Raw genomic sequence first — 19,231 nt, 5'->3', positions numbered from 1 at the left:
TCACGCTTTCATTGTACCTCAGTTAATGGTTCTCATTTCCTGTGGTGGTCCCATTACCTCCCAAATTAGGCTCCCCATTGCATTAATATCCAAGCATAAAGTGATTTGGAAGCCAAGTCCGTTTTTTTCCACAAGGGCAAGATGCTGGTTGAAATAACCATGTTAGACTAGGTCTCTTTGAGGATGCTTTTTTTTTTCTTTCTCTTTGTGTGTTTTTTAGGGCCGCTTCTGCTGCATATGGAAGTTCCCAGGTTCTAATCAGAGCTGTAGCCACCGGCCTATGCCAGAGCCACAGCAATGCTGGATCTGAGCCACATCTGCGACTTACTCCACAGCTCAAGGCAATGCCAGATCCTTAACCCATTGAGCAAGGCCAGGGATCGAACCCACAACCTCATGGTTCCTAGTCAGATTCATTAACCACTGAGCCACAATGGGAACTCCTGAAGAATGCTTTTTATCAAGTGATCAGAGTGAATTTTACTTCCTGCCTAAGGTCAAGGTCGAAGAATCACTTCATAGGTTGCCTGGCCACCTCTGTTTTTCTACCTAATCTGAAAATAACAGCCTATCCCTAGAGTGTTTTTCTCTCTCTCTGGTGTCTGTTTGCAGATGGTCATCAATCCCCTTTACTTCCCAGCTCCCTGGTGACTTATTTGGCTCTGTGTGTTGGTGGTAGAGCCTATTTTCCCAAGGAGAAATATAGCAGGAGATAGCAGAGTGGCAGAGCAGCTTTATTTAGACTTTGTTTATTGACTGCACCACTTTATTTCTAGGAAGATCCCATGATCAGTATTCCGATCATTCTCTGGGATGTCTCATCACTGGGTCAATAGCTTCACATACCAGAGAAACAGGAAGGCAAATCAATTTCTTTTCTCTGAGCTTACCAATCTGAGGTCTGGACAAGAGACTTAACCCCACTGAACCTTATTTCTTCATCCATAAAATGAAGATAATATACCATATGAAGATTAAATAAGACTTGTTTAAAGTGACCAGCACAGTGCATAATGAAGAGTAAGAGCATAAACTGGAGCTGGACTGTCCTTTCCAAATCCCCCCTCAGGCTCTCACTGTATCTGTAGTTTAGGGCAAGGCAAAGAACTTTGTGCCTCAGTTTGACAATCTGTAAAATGGGTCAATAATTGAATCTACCTTATAGCATTGTTGTGAGGATTAAATGAATTAATGAACACTGCTCAAAATAGTGCTCAGAACAGTGTACTGGGCAAGCACCATGAAAGTGTTTGCTGTTGTTATCAGAAAATGTTAGCACTATACCAGTTACTGAAATAATTTTTGGCTTTGAAAACACTGTCTTGAAATACTGATAAAATCAAAATGAAGCAGTAAAGGTTTAGTCTTTGATTATACATAGACTAAGATGTTTCATTTTTTTTTAATTTGACAAAAGGAAAATGCAGAGATGGTGTTGTCTTGGGGAGACCATCTGGGAAAGAAAGATGTCCCAGGTAATCTGGTTATCTTGACATTCCTCAGGAAGTCTGCTGGTCCCAGAAGACCTGCACTAAGAGGCAACTCTGACCTCATGATTGAACAAGCTGCTTTTTTAAATCTGGAAAGACAGAGCTAAAGGGGCGATTATGAGAGGTAACATTTCCCTTCAGGGAAAGAATTTAGTATAGCTGGAGGTCACATGAGATATTCCTCAATCCTTATTAACAAATTACTATTTGCTTATTTTAAAAAGAGTGAGGGCAGTTTAATGCATGATGATAAGGTTTGAAAGACAACACATTATGCCCTTTTAAGTCTTTGCTAAAGTTTATCTGTTCCAATTATTTAGATTTTTCCTATTCTTAAAACTACTGGAAGAATATATAACCATTGTAATTGAGAGAGGCATGAATCATGTAATATAAACAAACAATGAAAAGCTATTTTCCTAAATCTACACACACACACACACATATATTTTTTTTTTTGGACCACAACAATAGCATATGAAAGTTCCCAGGCCAGGGACTGAATCTGAGCCACAGCTGCAACCTATGCCACAGTTGCAGCAATGCTAGATCCTTAACCTGCTGCACAACATTGGGAACTCCACCTGCATGTATTTAGTGTAGCTTTTTAAAACCCATGTCCAAAAGAACCATCATATAGAGTGGTGTCTGTAAACACTGAATCAAAAGTCTTCTGGGTTAAGTGACCTTTGACAAATCACTTCTCTGAATTTTAGTTTTTATTTCCCCCCACTTATCCCAAAGGATTTTCGTAGATGCTAAACAAGATGAAAAAAATGAGGAAACTTTTTAAGTGCCAAAGTGGTATTAAGGGAAAGATGTTATAAATGTAAATTTTTAAAGCTGAGATTAGGAGAAGCAGGATGATGAGCAGAGAGAGAAAGGCATTAATAGGAAGAAGGAGGTGAGATGTGAGAGAAAAAAATGAATTTTCAAGACATTAACTTTAGGCACAAGAAGAAAGCGGTGTGGAAGTTAAAAAATTTGGCAAATGAATGACAATAGAAGGAAAGCTAAAAATAAATTGCCTATAAGCATAAAATGGACTGTTACATGGTTATTAAAAGTTATGTTTATGAAGCATTTTAATGGCATGGAAATACTTATGACAGAATGCTGTCCAAAAAACAGGGTGCTGCATTGCATGTATGGAGAGAATGAAGTTGATTATATAAGGCAAATTTCAAAAAAGATTGGAAAGAAATATGCCAAAATGGATTGCCCCTGAGAAGTGACCAATTTAAGCAGAATGATTTTATGGTTTTTTTTTTGCTTTTCAGGGCTGCCACCTGCAGCATATGGAGGTTCCCAGGCTAGGGGTTGAACTTGAATTGGAGCTACAGCTGCCAGCCTACACTACAGCCACAGCAACACAGGATCCCAGTCATGTCTGCGACCTACACCACAGTTAATGGTCCTGCCAGATCCTTAACCCACTGAGCGAGGCTAGGGATCAAACCCACAACCTCATGGTGACTAGTCGGATTCACTTCTGTTGCACCACAGTAAGAACTCTGATTTTATGTTTTTATTCTTTCTGAAAACTAAGATTTTCTTTAGTGAACATGAATCACTTTTAAATAAACTAAATGAACCTCAAAAGATGTGAGAAGAGCTAGATCAAGGAGGCTCTCTGATCAAGAGAGCATCAGAAATGAGGTCCTACTGTATAGCAAAGGGAACTATATCTAGTCTCTTGGGACTGAACATGATGTTAGATAATACGAGAAAGGGAATGCATATATACATATGACTGGGTCATTTTGCTCTACAGCAGAAATTGGCCAACAGCGCAAATCAACTATAATTAATTTTTTTTTTTAAAAGAGAGACATCAGAAAAACATCCTGAAGATTCTTTGGGCCTAAATGTGGGGTTTGTGCCTGAAAGATCCTACCAAGTACCTTGTTAAGCCCCTCTCTAGCCGTCTAGAGTGTCGGTAAGGACAGCAGCAACAACAAAACAGCAACAGCAGCTCTCAATTGTATGTTCTTTATCTAGTGCCAGAAACCACTGAACGTGCTTTATATGCATAACTCCTGAATTCTCACAGACATCTCACTCTATCCTTGTGCTGAGGCTGCTGTAACCAAGTACCACAAACAAGGTGGCTTAGAAAACACAAATTTATTATCTCCCAGTTCTGGAGGATGAAAGTCCTAATTGAAGGTGTTGATGGGGCTGGTCCCTTCTGAGGGCTGTGAGGGAAGGCTCAGTTCCAGGCTGCTCTCTCTGGCTTGCAGATGGCCATCTTCTCCCTATATCTCCTCACAGCATCTTCCCTCTGTGTGTATATCTTTCTTTTCACATGGTGTTCTTTTTATAAGGACATTCATCAGATTGGATCAGGAGCCTACGCTACTCCAGTGTGACATTGTCATAACTAATTGCATCTGCAGTGACCCTATTTCCAAATAAAGTACTTGGGGTGGAGTAGGGGGATTAGGACTTCAGGGTATGAATTTTAGAGGGACACAATCCAACCCATAACATCCATGAAGAAGACAGTACTTTTATGCCATTTTACAGATGTAGAAACAGAGGCCCAAAGAAGTAGTAGATTTCCGAGGTCCCAGAGCTAGTTAAGCACTAGAGCTGGGATTCTAAGGTGGGCAGTCTGACTCTAGAGTCCATGTGATTATGGCCTGTAGCCTCTCTGGAAAACTAGAGGAGAAATACCATAGAAATAGATTTCTGTTTTCTTACATAGACAGGCAAGAGAACCATGTAAGCTGGGAAAGCAGAGTCTGACACTTCACTCCTATAAAGTCCTAAAAATTCCCTTCTAAACTAGACAAGGCTGGGTTTGGTTCGCAAGGACTGCCCTAATAATTGCCCCAGACACTGTATGTGTCTAGTTTATACCTCAAGATGCCTCTTACTCAACTGGTTTCACCTGTTTAAAACACTGGTTTCATGTACTCTAACTCTGTGCGGAGGGTACAAAGCAGATGGCATCAGAGCTTCTGAAGCTTCAGTGAAGCTGATCTACAGGCAAGTGAATGAGAGGAGGCATTCACAGGAGCAGAGCCTCAGGGACCAGCATTACAGCATGGCCCGTGGTGATGAACTTGACATTCTCACATTTTCCCCACTTGAGGTTTGTCTGGTACTGTAGTTTGACTGGGAGACCAAATGAGTATTACCAGGAGGTGTGGTCATAACTGGCCAGAGCTTCATCTGATAGCCTTTTGTGAACCTAGAGTGATGTTATGGGATAAGTTAGAAATAAACAAAGAGGTTGGGTCACTGAAATCTGGCTTGGCTGCTCATTGCTCAAGAATCTAATACTGAGAGACAAATGTTGGGTAAAGGAAAGATAGCTTTATTGAGGAAGCTGGCAACCCTGGAAAGAAGGTGGACTCGTGTTCCAAGAACCAACTTCCCCTTGTCAAGCAGAGGACAAGGACTTTTAAAAAAAGGAATTTCAGGGAGTTCCCATTGTGGCTCAACAGGTTACAAACCTGAATAATATCCACGAAGATGCACGTTCAATCCCTGGCCTAGCTCAGTGAGTTAAGGATCTGGCATTGCTGTGGCTGTGGTGTACGCTGGCAGATGAAGTTCTGATTCACCTCTAGCCTGGGAACTTCCATATGCTGCAGGTGTGGCCCTAAACATCACCAAAAAAAAAAAAAAAAAAAAAAAAAAAAGGAGTTTCAGGGTGTGTAGGTAGAGGGGGGTGGCTATGTGTAGAGCCACACAGTCAGCTCTGACAATCATTTTAAAATTGGTCATGTGGTGGTCTGATCAGTGTCATCTTTATTGTTCTAAGTATAGTTAATCTTCAGTTCCAGAGTCAGTTTGTCCCCATTTCCTTAAGGCCTGTTCTCAGGATTGTGTAAGATGGAGCAGCTATGTCATGGCTACAGTCTGGTCATCATGTAATTAACTTCTTCCCCTGGTGGGGGGTGCAAGCCCTCCAGGAGGTACTAAAAGTCCTTGACTTTGTTTAATGACTAAACTACTATTATTTTGTGCTGTTTGACTATTTTCCTTGCTTCTGCATTTTTTTTTCATTTCTCTGATTAAATTTATTTTTTGGTTAAAGTTTTTCTATAGACAAAAGGCAAGCAGAAGTTATAGGAGTGATAGGGTCTGTCCTGGGAAAGCCCCATAGGGTCCTGCTCCATTATAGCTAAACAGCCAGTGCTTTATTTATTTATTTTAATTTTTTGTTATAGTTGATTTACAATGTTCTATCAATTTCTGCTGTAGAGCAAAGTAACCCAGTTATACATATACATATATATGCATTCTTTTTTCACATTATCCTCCATTATGTTCCATCACAAGTGACTAGATATAGTTCCTGTGCTATACAGCAGGATCTCATTGCTTATCCATTCCAAATGCAATAGTTTGCATCTACCAACCCCAAACTCCCAGTCATCCCACTCCCTCCACCCCTTGGCAACTGCAACTAACAGCCATTATTTTAAAAGGAATTCTCCTAGTCAAGAAACTTTGCAGACATGCCCACACCAGGCTTTCTTTGCTTGCTGCCTCCCCAGGAAAGTCCCTCCCTCCTGAGGTCACACAAGCTCTCCCTCACAAGCTGAGAAGTGCCTACTGAGGGCCATATGGTAAAGGAGAAAGGACCACCTACCCTGACAAAGTTAGGGTCACTGGCATCATGGTGTCCTGTTGATCCCTCAGGCTAGACCACCAGGGCCCATTGGCCATAGTAGAAAACTAGGGCTGGTGTCATGAGAATTTGCACAGCCAATCTCATGGAATATCTGAACCTGACTTCATGGCATCTGTCAGCCCCTAGCACATCACCATTATTTGATCATTTGAATCACAAGTTTCCCGTGGGATCTTAGAATTTTAGGGCAAGCTTGTCCAATTAGCTCTTTTTCACAAATGTATAGCCGTGAAGCACTGCAGGGCAATTTATAGCAAAATCAAGGCCAGAGGAGACATCTCCAGATACCCCACTCCACACGGTCCAGGAGGCCTGTGCTGGAAAGATGCCTATTCTGAAGTCTGCTTTGATGGTTTGTTTTATTTATATAAAAACAGATTTCCCCTTGCACATTTCAGTCAAGCTTTCCTTTGCTTTCTATACCTGCTTCCCCTTCTGGAAAAGGACGGGTAATAAATAGTAACTACCATAAGACCAAATGAGTTAATACATACAAAGCACTTGGAATTATTACTGGGACATGGAAAAACTCTCAGTGTGTGGGATACTGTTACAGTTTTTAACATTAATATTATAATAATCATTGTATTAGTTTCCTGATACTGCAGTAACAAAGCACCACAAACTGGGTGGCTTAAAATAACAAACTTTCTTCTCTCACTGTTCTGGAAGTTACAAGTCTGAAATTAAGGTGTTGGCAGGGCCAGGCCCGTTCCAAAGCCTCTGCCTCCCTTATCCTCTTTCAACTTCCGGTACCTCTAGGTGTTCCTTGGCTTGCAGCAACATAACTCCAGCCTCTACCTCTGCCTTTATATGGCCACCTTTCCTTGTGTCCATGCTTTTTTTCTCTCAGGGACACCAAAAATTCTTTCTTTTAGGGTTTAGGAGCCACCCCAGTCCAATATCATCTTAACAATTATGCCCGAGACAACACTACTTCTAAAAGATTCACATTCACAGGTACCAAGGGTTAGGACTTGAGCATATCTTTGGTGGGAGATACAATTCAACCCATAGCAATCATTATCACTGTCAAATAAGCACATTTTTATTTTTTAATTTTTATTTTTTATTTTTATTTTTCTAGATTGTTACTTCCCCAATATATATATTTTTTCTACTGCATAGCACGGTGACCCAGTTACACATACATGTACATATTCTTTTTTCTCACATTATCATGCTCCATCATAAGTGACTAGGCATAGCACCAGGATCTCATTGTGAATCCATTCCAAAGGCAATAGTTTGCATCTATCAATCCCAAGCTCCCAATCCACCCCACTCCCTCCCCCTCTCCCTTGGCAACCACAAGTCTATCTCCAGGTCCATGATTTTCTTTTCTGTGGAAAGGTTCATTTGAAATAAGCACATTCTTTTTTTTTGGTCTTTTTGCTATTTCTTGGGCTGCTCCCGTGGCATATGGAGGTTCCCAGGCTAGGGGTCGAATCGGAGCTGTAGCCACTGGCCTACGCCAGAGCCACAGCAATGCAGGATCCAAGCCGCGTCTGCAACCTACACCACAGCTCACGGCAACGCCGGATCGTTAACCCACTGAGCAAGGGCAGGGACCAAACCCACAACCTCATGGTTCCCAGTCGGATTTGTTAACCACTGCACCACGACGGGAACTCCGAAATAAGCACATTCTTAAATGGGTATTTTCACGTGGGGTAAAAGGTAATCACTTCTTGTCATAGCTCTGGACAGAACTGCCTCAGAGCTTGCCTGTACTCATTTTAATTAAAAAACTGATTTCATTTTTCATTTTTATTTTTTTGCTTGTTAGGGCCGCACCCATGGCATATGGAGGTTCCCAGGCTAGGGGTCGATTCAGAGCTGTGGCTACTGGCCTACACTACAGCCACAGCAATGCGGGATCGGAGCTGCATCTGCGGCCTACACCACAGCTCATGGCAATGCCGGGTCCTTAACCCACTGAGAAAGGCCAGGGATCCAACCTGTGGCCTCATGGATGCTAGTCAGATTCGTTAACCACTGAGTCAGGAAGGGAATTCCAGAAAACTGATTTCAATACCAGAGATGCAGAAGCTTCAGAACTGCTGGAGAAAAAGGAAAAGAGGGTTTTTAATTTGCAACTAAATTGCAAAGCCAGCACATGAATGCAATTCTCTTGTTTTCATTGAAGGAAGCTCTAAAGAAAGTCAAGGTTCATCAATAACCCTGTTATCAGTAGAGTAGATTCATTGTGTCCATTTATTTCTGACCAGCAATTTCTTAGTATTCTGAGCTTCCATATCCAACCCTTGAAAAGTTTCCTAGATGGGGAAACTTATATTATATGATAATGTTATATGATAACTTGAAATGACTTTCAATATCATTTCAATGACTTGAAATAATAACTATGGCATTCTATGTATATCTTAGCCCAGTACTGAAACTCTCCAGGACAGTTTATTCTCATGGTGTATTCAGAAGAGGGTATGATAAGAAAAATGCACACATACATGTATATAATATAATATAATATAATATACATGTTGTGTAATATATATAATATACATATATGTATACATTGCAAATTATCATTGCTCCCCAAACTGGTTATTATTTGCCATTGAAGATTTAAGTGTAGATATTCAAATGTTACCAATCAATTCCAAGGGAAATGTATAAATAGGAAAAAGATTTCAGCAACATTTCATGATGATGTGAAACCCCCACTTTTACTTGGCAATGTGTCACAAGCTCTTGCCAATTGACTGAAGAATTGTGGGCTATTTCACCACTCTGAGGTACCACATTACACCAGCCAGAATGGCCATCATCCAAAAGTCTACAAGCAATAAGTGCTAGAGAGGGTGTGGAGAAAAAGGAACACTAGTACACTGTTGGTGGGATTGTAGATTGGTGCAAGCACTGTGGAAAACAGTATGGAGATGCCTCAGAAAACTAAACATAGAATTACCATTTGATCCAGCAATCCCACTCCTGGGCATCTATCCAGAGAAAACCACAACTCGCAAAGACACATGTACTCCGATGTTCATTGCAGCACTATTTACAATAGCCAAGACATGGAAACAACCTAAATGTCCATTGACAGAGGAGTGGATCAAGAAGAGGTAGTACACATATACACAATGGAATATTACTCAGCCATTAAAAAGAACAAAATACCAGCATTTTTTGCAACATGGATGGACCTAGAAACTATCATACTAAGTGAAGTCAGCCATACAATGAGACACCAACGTCCAATGCTTTCACTGACATGTGTTATTTGAAAAAAGGACAGACTGAACTTCTTTGCAGAAGAGATGCTGACTCACAGACATTGAAAAACTTATGGTCTCTGGAGGAGACAGTTTGGGGGGTGGGGGGATATGCCTGGGCTGTGGGATGGAAATCCAGTGAAATCAGATTGTTATGATCATTATACAACTACAGATGTGATAAATTCATTTGAGTAATAAAAAATTAAAAAAAAAAGAGTAAATAGTAGTTCAAATTAGAATGTTAGCTACACTATAAAACAGAATGGATCAAATTGGTTTTGGGATGTTACTTTTTATAATAAAATGGCAATATCTGTACTTAATTAATGTCCAATAGATAAGACTACTTCTAGTACAGTAAATTCCTGTGACAAATAATTTATATAAAAAATGTGGCATTGTTCTATATCCAACAAATTGTCTTGATATATTTTCAAATTAGTATTTTTACAGTGAGACAATAAAACATATTGCTTTATTATTACTATTGTTATTGGATGTTACCTAGATAAAATATCTTATATATGCTGTCACCTATATATTATATTATATCTAAATTCCTTCTTCTATTCATCATAAGAACAATAAAACCTTTGTAAAGGTATTATAAAAAAAAAAGAATTGTGGGCCATTTCCCCCACTTATTCCCTAAGTCAGAAACATCTTAAATTAGTCCTTATTTCATTATTTCTATGGCCACTACTAGAATCATGTTACCCTACCAAATTGAAAGAATTATGGAGATCTTATTTTTGCCTTAATTCATGAGCTTTGGGCTGTTTATTATTTTCCTATGAGTCATTTTAAAACCCAGGATGCTGCCCAGGACCTCAAATTACAATGCTTCTATACACATTGTTCATTTTCTTCCACATGGAGAACAGATTCTAATGTGGATGTAATTGAGTTAATATAATAAGTGCACTTTTCATGTGAGCAAATCCCTGGTGGGCTGCTGTTTTCTCTTTGAACATGAATCACAGGTTAAGAGATCTATAAATACCAAAGCAAATTTGCCTGTGCATCTAAAGGAGGAAAGATACCTTGTCATATCTTATTTTATATTCAAAATTCGTTTTCACTGAAGGCAAGATATTTACTTTCCAAATCTTTGACAACTAGTAGATTTCTCAGTACCTTCTCCAGCTAGGAAAGCGAGGTAAATGAGCTAAAACGGACAACATAATAACGATAACATGAACCAGTTTTGAGTCTCATCCAAACCATGTTTCAAAACATCACACAGGAATTCACATATCACATTGATTTTTGTGTTTTTACATTAATGGTTTGCTCATTCTTGAATCTTGCTTGTTCAAATTGAACAAGCAGCAGTGACAGGCAGGAAAGACTCTGTCCTCTCTCATCTTCTGAAAATGGCTTCAGGCAAAAATCTCATTTTTCTCTTCCACTTTCCACATGAAATCAGAGAGGGTGATGGCACTTGTCCCAAAAAGAGGACAGCAGTTTGAGATCTGAGGTGGAGTCCAGTCGTCCTGACTTAAATCTGTCCTAGTCAGGTATCATGTAGGGCACCAGGAGCTCCTAACAATTGCTGTCAAACTTTTCCCATCTTGACTTGATCACCATGCTGCTTTCACTAAGCTTTGGAAGTCCCTCTACCATCATGCATTAGTTTATTAACCAACATTTATTAAGCAACTGTTACATACCAGACACTGCCCCAGCTGATAGGGACTCAAACATACTGTCCTTATTCCCAAGGAAAAAGCTTACTGATCTCTTTTTCCCTTGGGGCTCCTCTTCCCCACGTTGCCCTGGAGGGCATAAGACATGCCTTGTGCTCTGTCCTGAGTGACTGGAGTCTTCCTTCCTGATATCTTTCCCTGCTGCCGACTGAAACAAGAAAATAGGGCTGAGAGGCCAGCCAAGTGGTGATCTTGCATATTGGTTCAGACTCTGGTGTCAGGCAAATCTGGGTGTAAATTCAGGTTCTCACTTGCTAGTTTTGTGCTTTAGAACCAATTATGGGACTTCCTTAATGATCATTTCCTGATCTACAAAATTGGGGTAATGATAGTTCATACCTTGTTGGTTTATTGCGAGGGTTAATTGATGAAATGAGTGGCAAGTGTTTAATTCAGAGCCTGGCACAGAGCTAGAAGTCTGAATAAAATTTCTCCAAGAGCACTTTCTGAGGTGCTCTTTTCCAGTGCTTCCTGAGTCTACCCTGGCCTTTTCAACTTTTCATAGTTTCTAGCATCCCTGTTCTTGGAGGTTCCTCTGCTTGACTGCCTCTTTCTCTTCTCTTTCTTACCCCAACTGGAGGTACAGACTCTGTGGTACCCTGGTGTGAAGCTCTAGCTCCCAGGAGTGGGTGTTCCCAGCCAATACTTCAAGGGCAGAAGATTTTGCAGGAAGACCTAAAAGTCAAAAGTCTCCCTGACCCCTGCTCACTCTCTGCCAAGCTCCTCCTGGCTGGTTAAAGGTGGTTTGTGGTCTGAATGAGTTAACACAATAAAGAATAATTTTTGGAGTTCCTATTGTGGCTCAGCAGGTTGCAAACTTGACACAGTGTCCATGAGGAGGTGGGTTTGACTCCTGGCCTCACTCAGTAGGTTAAGGATCTGGAGTTGCTGCAAGCTGAGGTGTAGGATGCAGATGCATCTCTGATATGGTGTTGCTGTGGCTGTGGTGTAGGCCTGCAGCTGCAGTTTTGATTCAACCCTCAGACAGGGAACTTCCTTATGCCACAGGTATGGACCTAAAAAAAAAAAGAAGAATTTTCCTTGATTACAAGTTATAAATGTGTTTTGATTTTATAGGCATCAAGATGTTTAATAAGTATTTGTTGCATGATTGAGATACTTGAGGGAATGTTATAGGCAGAGCTCAGTTGTAGGCACTGTAGAAAAGACATGAACAAATATAATTCCACTTGTGCTCAAAAAACTTAGTCTAAGAGGCATTTACATAAATACTAATTTAGTGAATACTGGTTTGTTATACATTTCATAGACAAGGTTCAAAATAACTGGAATTTTAGTCCTTTAAGCCAGTCTTTTGCATCTTGCAAAACACATAGGACCCTTTAAAGGAAAAAAAAAATTACTGCATGTCACCAGCATTCACATAAAAACTCTGTTCCTCAAAAGTAACCTTTAAGAGAGTGGAAAGTCAAGGCATAAAGTAGAGAAGATATTGGCAACACATAAAACTGTTGTATCAGCAACACAGGGGAATACAGTCAAAGACTTGAAAGAGTTCTTTATTTTAAAAGGTTATCCAAATGTCCAAAAATGTGTGAAAGGTTCCCAGTTTGCAGTCATAAGAAAGCAAATTAAAAGTACACATCTACCTTTACGGCAAAAATTAATAAACTGACTACGCCAAGTTTTGGTGAGGATTTAGAACTGTGGAAACTGATATATTGCTAGTGGGAGTGTAAATTAGGACAAACACTTTGACATTGTTTACTGAAGTGGAAGATACATGCAATCTGTTAATCAGAAATTTCACTCTTAGGCATATCCCCAAAAGAAATGTGTGCCCACACATCAGAAGGCATATATAAGGATGTTCATAGTAGCAATATTCCTACCTCCTCCATCTGAAAACAACCCAAATGGCCATCAACAGTGGAGTGGATAAAATGAATTATGGTATATAGTATGGAACACTATAAGAGCAATAAAACTGAATAAATTATAGCTAAATACAAGGAGACAGATCAATCTTACAAATATTATGTTGAGTGAAAGAAGCCAGATTCAAAAATTATATATTGTGTGGTTTCATTTGTATAATGTTCATAACCAGGCAAAGCTAACGATTAAGTGGTGCACACTAGTGGTAAAAGAATAAGGAAAAACAAGTAAGTAACGGACATAAAAGTCAAGATAGTGTTTGTCTTTAGGAGGGTGGTATAGGGATTGCAGGGTCACAGCCCATTCCTGAGATGCTAGCACTGTTTAATTTCTTACCCTGGGAAGTGATTGCATGGCAGCAATCCCTCAGGTGGTATATTTATGTAGCATGCACATTTTGTATGCATGTGCTATTTAAGAGTAAAAAGGTTTTTGTTTTTTGTTTTTTTTTAAAAAGGAAGATTAAAAACTCACAGATATTTCCATGTGGGGTTTAGGTGGATGACAGCAGGGAAAGACTCCTGGCTTTGTGAGTTTTTTATCATTAACCTTCAAAAACGGATCTGGTGAATTAAGGATCTGGTGTTGTCATTGCTGTGGCACAGGTTCAGCCCCTGGTTCTGGGCACTTCCATATGCCATTAGGCATGGCCAAAAAAAATAGAAAGAAAGAAGTTTCAAGAAAAAATGTGAGGGCAGTAGCCACACTTTTAAGGGGTTATAAAAGAAATAGATTTTAAGGGAACTTGAGGCTAATAGTAAAGACTTGCAAAGTTTTCTGATGAAAGGAAGGGGAATGATGAAGAAGTAGCTTAATTGGGTAGAAAGTTTAAATTTTTTCCTATTTTATTTTTAAGGCTGTGAGAGACTTCAATAAAAAGACAATAGTGAGGGATTGAAAAATGCAGATGATAGAGAAGATAATTGATAAGGTCTACAGCTATAAACCACAGGTGGCAGGACTGGTGTCACCAGGAGGGGGTTACTTCCTTAGTGATGGGCATAAAGAAAAAGATCTAGAGGAATGGAACAGAGAGGGTCAAAGAGAATCAGCTGAGAATCAGAAGTCCCCCTTCTGCTCAGAAGGTAAAGTTGCTCAGGTGCTAGAGTAGCCTTGGGGACCTGGGAGAGGTAGGCTTGCCCCAAGCAGATGCCAGGGTTTGTGGGTAACCACCCAGGTCCAGCTGAAGTTGACAGTAAGAATTTGGGCAGATTCAACCAGTAAGGCTTTGGGGATTCTCTGGCAAGCACAATACTTTGAGAATAAAAGTAATAACCTGGGCAGTGCCCTTTATCATGGTCTATATATTGGTGGTAATGGCGAGCATTACTGTCAATATATTTGCAGGGAAAATTCAGAAAACTGAAGGAGTCAGAAAAATTCTACTTCCTTGTTTTTCTCAATAATAGAGAATACAAAATTATTTTCTAGAGGTGGAAGGATTGAGAAAGTCTTAAAGAAAATGGAGAAAATTTGAAAGAGCCATTGAGGGCAATGGAGGAAGGAGCTGATCAAAGTCAAGGGCAACACTGAGAGCCTAGTGGGGGGTGGGGAGTGTCGAAGCCAGAAGTCTGCGGTTGCACGGGTCTGTGTGGTTGTAGGATTCTCTCCACCAGCACTCAGCTTCTGGAGCAGGAAAAGAAAACTGTAGCATGAATCGGGTACCATATCTTTCTGGATGGGTACAGCAAGAGACAGGGAGGGGTAATGGAGGGCAGCAAGGAATTTGAAGATACCAGCAGAGTGGTCTAGGCTCTCACCATGGGATGCAATGTTGGAAGGAAAAGCCAGTAAAGGGACTTCTGGATAAAATGGAGGTGCTATGGTCAAAGAACAAGGGCAGAAGATGTGGAGCCACGAGAGCATTGGAGAGATTGAAGATTGTTGTCACTTGGAAGGTTATGAAGACATCTGTTTCAACTGATGACAGTTTCTAGTGTGGGAGTGGGTGGCTGAAGTGGAGAACAGGTCATTCAGATAAGGAGGTCTAGGAACTGTAGAACCAAGTTATTAGATGAATCTTTTAAATGAAGGTTGAATGCTTCATAGGATGGTAACAAAGTTTTAGGTTTTATACCAACTGTGATAGAATATTCTGACTGCCTGGATTGTTGTGTTGAGAAGAATTCTGAGGCCATTTTAAAGGTTTTCTAGAAAGAGCACCATGATAGATCAGCAATATCAGAGGAAGAGGAAGAGTAATAAATGTGCCATACCATTTGTGACAGCTGTTCAAAGACTATGGCAGGGGTTAAGATGGAGAAGAAAACTGAGTGAAGGATGACCCAGGAATTCAAATAATGAGAGGTAGTGACTCTCTCTACCTAGTTAGACCAGTAGTTCAAGACTAGTTGCATGCAGTAAATATTAATCACCAAGTTGATTTTCTTTTCTTTCTAAATAGGTTTTAGCTCCTCCTTTCTTCATCTCACCTCAACTAGTTTCTCTCATGAATCCAAGCTCCCATCTATTTTAAAGTTGGCCTAAAATCTCCCTTCACCAGTGCTTTTGAGATTTGCCTAATCAAAGGTAATTCAGTGGAAATTTGTATGGCAATGTCCATACACATTTAAGGAATTCCAAACTGTTCTTGCAAAACCACACGGGGTGCTGAGGAATACTCCCAGTACTTTGCAGAAGGGAACAAAAGCAAATTGGATCTTTTATAGATGATATACTTTTTATTATCTGTGAAATTGAACTGGCTATTTAGAGTGTGATTGCTCTATACTTAGAACAGTGGAATGATCTTATAGCTGCACTTTTTGAGCATGTGTATTATTTCAATTAATATTTATGATGGACCTGTGGATCAGACATTATTTCTTATGTATATTTTTATTTTAAATTATTTTTTAAATTACAAGAAAACTCACCCTCCTCGTAACAGAATGTGGAGGTATACATAGTATAAATTGAAATTTTCTTTCTTAACACAAGTCATTTCTCACCCTTGCTGTTTTACTGATAGAGACAGTGGCAGAGGCAGTAATGAAAACCAGACTTGTTTAACTGAAGACACTTCAATCTCTGTTATATTACTTAAGCACTACTGCCTAGCCTTGGTCTTTGCCAGAAAGGTATCACAATAAACAGAAGAGATAATCAGCAGAGATCCTATGGGCTACTTTTTGTTCATTTATTAACTAAACAGAAAAATGAGGTGATGTCAAGAAAGTGAAATCTGCTGTGAATAAAGAAGTTTTATCAAGACAGGATGATCTAAATTGGCTTCACGTGTGGTTCTGGACTTGCTCATAAAAGCAAATGAACTTCCACTCCAGCCAAAGGTGGAGAAATAAGGAGAAGTTTTACCCTCCCATCTGAAAAACAAACAAAAAACAACCCCAAAACAAACAAACAAAAAACTAAACTGGAAAAGAAAAACCTAGACAGAATATAAGAAACAACCAGGACAATGAACTTGTGTATCAGCAATGAAAAACAGTGAGTGCTATAATTGTCCCAGTTCCTACCTCCAGAGAATGTCCAAGCTGTGGTGCTGGCAGGGGAATGCAGGTGGGCCCTGTGGCCTCTCTGAGTGAAGAAGATGAAGTGAGGAGTCTGGAGTGGCCACAGCAGCTAGATTCTCAGGAAGAAGTGGTAGAGAAGGGAAAGCTGCACACACAGAGAACTTGAGACATCTGCAGATGGCCCCCCTGTGTCTTCAGCTTCAGTACTGCTTGGCACATGAAACTATGTGGGGCTAGTAAACGAATCATTCAAAAGGATTATGGAGAACATAAATGGGGTCCACACAGAGCAGCAAATGGTTTCTGATTCCACCAGCTAGAGTGGAAAACCCCATAATCCACATCAGATAGAGCACTGAAAAGATCCTTGCCTCAAGAGAAAAAATAAAATTTGCTCTAAAATAAGTGCTACTCTGGTTCCACCTAAAATACCTTGAAATCAAGACCCAGAAGGATCAATCTGTGTCTAGGTAACTTAATTGTGTGCTGGAACAAAGCTTGTGAATAGCTTAGAGGAATCCAAAAAATATCCGGCACTCAACAAGGTGAAATTGTCAATGTCTAACATCAAGTCAAAAATTAGCCAGCATGCTTCTTCCTCAATACATGTTCTCAGTTCTAGTCAATCTGTTGCATGTTATGGCCCCCCATACCTTAGATGGTAGGGGTTAAATTTGGCTTTCACTCCTCTCTGCCACTTTCCCTGAGCTCTCAGCAACTCCTACTTCACTAGACTTTTTCTCCCCTGGGAGAACTCTAGGTGTCATTTCTCTCTCTGCTTTCCTACTAAGGTTATCTAAAGCCACCTTTTAGAGGAAAGGCAAAAAAAAAAAAATCACTCTTTAGGCCCCCAGCTATTTCTGTATAATTCATTTACTCAGAGCTGCCACCTTGGGAGTGAATGATATAGCGTGCCTGACAATTTCTTGATATTATAATGACATTCAATACAAATTCCAGAAAACTGTAGGTTTGATAAATAGCGTAGCAGTTTAATGACGGCAAGATTTGCATTCTGGGTACTCTTCTCAGCAAACCTCCTCAAAAAAGCTTAAGGTTTAAAGGCAAAAAATAGGGAAAGCTTAAAATTTAACTTAGCCAGGAAAATAGGACCAAAAATATAAAATTCAAAATACACATTCTAAAAATAACCACCTCTTCCTATGGTGCATGCCCCCTCCCCATCCCGTGTAATTAAGGCATGTTTTTAAGATATTTTTTAGAAAGAATTTGATTTCATTCTTGGAGAAGAGCTATTGAATTCCAAGATCTGTGCATTGTCTTATCTCAGTCTCCTTATTAAAAAGCCTCAGGCAGTAATAATACATCAAAAACAAAATCAGCATCGGAAAGATTTGAAAATGGAGAGAATTGCAATAATCTTCCTTCCAGAGGAAGTTCTCCTAGGCTGGAGACAGACTCATAGGATTCACCTGGAAATTCTTGGTGTCCTTGAGATGTCCTCTTAGACAACCAAAGGGACAAATACTCAAATATTCCTCATATTTCTACCATGTGCCAGATGCAGTGTTGCGTGTCAAAGGGTCAGAATAAAATGAAGCTAAGACCAAGCCCCTTGCTTAGAAATGTTCTTATTCAGGTAGTTTTGGTTCAGCCTCTACCAATAGTTTACTCCATATTACCTTATGGTTAAAAACCCCTATTTTGTAGCCAGTGCATCTTTCTGTGGGTACCAGAAGACTGTGAGGGAGGGGAAACCCAGATTTATCCTTCCCTCTCTCTCCTCCTTTCATCCCCTCAGGGCTGTGCTGGGTAGGGGACCTCTGTGTTCTCAGCCCTAGTTGTAAACTGTTGTTTTGTCCAGCTTTTCCTCTAAGTACCATTCTCTACTCTGCCTCCTCATGACTAAGCCTCACCTCTACCTAGCTATACTTATTCTTAGAGCTCAAAACTCCTTTTGGTATATTTTGGCTTGAACCTAAGGCTAACTTCTTCTGGCCCAGCCAAATTCAGCTCTCCCCTAAATTATGACACACTCAGAAAAAAATCTACCTTCTGTGAGGAACAACATCTTTGTCTGCCAAACCCCAAGCGCTCTTATAGCTATGACCCTGGTGATCAGCCCCGCTGGGCTGGGCTACAAATGGCTTGTGCATGAATGGTCAAGGACCCTTTCTGGCCACCTCAAGTTCCTCCCATGAACTGTATATGGTTATGCCCGACTCCCTCACTTCCAGTCTTTGTGTATAATGTTTCCTCTCCCTGTAATTCTTCTCTCACCATCGCTGCCTACTGCTCCAGTTTTCACCTAGTCAATGCCATTCTTCAAATGCTACCTCACAGAAGTCTTTTGGCTTAGGTAGTAGTTGGGTTGAATTGTGGCCCCCAAATTCATCTGTTGAAGTCCTCATCCCCAAAGAGCTCAGAATGTGACCTTATTTTGAGATATGTTCTTAAAAAGGTAATCAAGTTAAAATGAGGTCTTTCAGTTGGGCCCTAATCCAATATGATTGGTGTCCTTATCAAAAGGGAAACTTTAGACAGAGACATGAAGAGAGAATTCAATATGGAAAGACGTTAGGAGAAGAAAATCATCTGCAAACCAAGAAGAGAAGCCCTCAGCCCTCAGAACAGAACCAATCCTGCTGACACTTTGACCTCAGACTTCTAGCCTCTCCAAGTGTGAGGCAATCCATATCTATTGTTTAAACCGCCCAGCCCATGGAAGTTTGTTATGGCAGCCCTTGCAAACAAATTCTGTTTTTCTAGGAAAAGAGAATCTGAAATGAAGATCTGTATTAAGCAA

Source organism: Sus scrofa, chromosome 13 (genome assembly GCF_054392235.1).
Source record: "Sus scrofa isolate SSC_HxYL_T2T_F1_AM1 chromosome 13, Sscrofa_HxYL_maternal_Yorkshire_Landrace_v2.0, whole genome shotgun sequence".
Lineage (NCBI taxonomy): Eukaryota > Metazoa > Chordata > Mammalia > Artiodactyla > Suidae > Sus > Sus scrofa.
The sequence above is the reverse complement of the archived record's forward strand: the minus strand, read 5'-3'. Positions refer to the sequence as shown.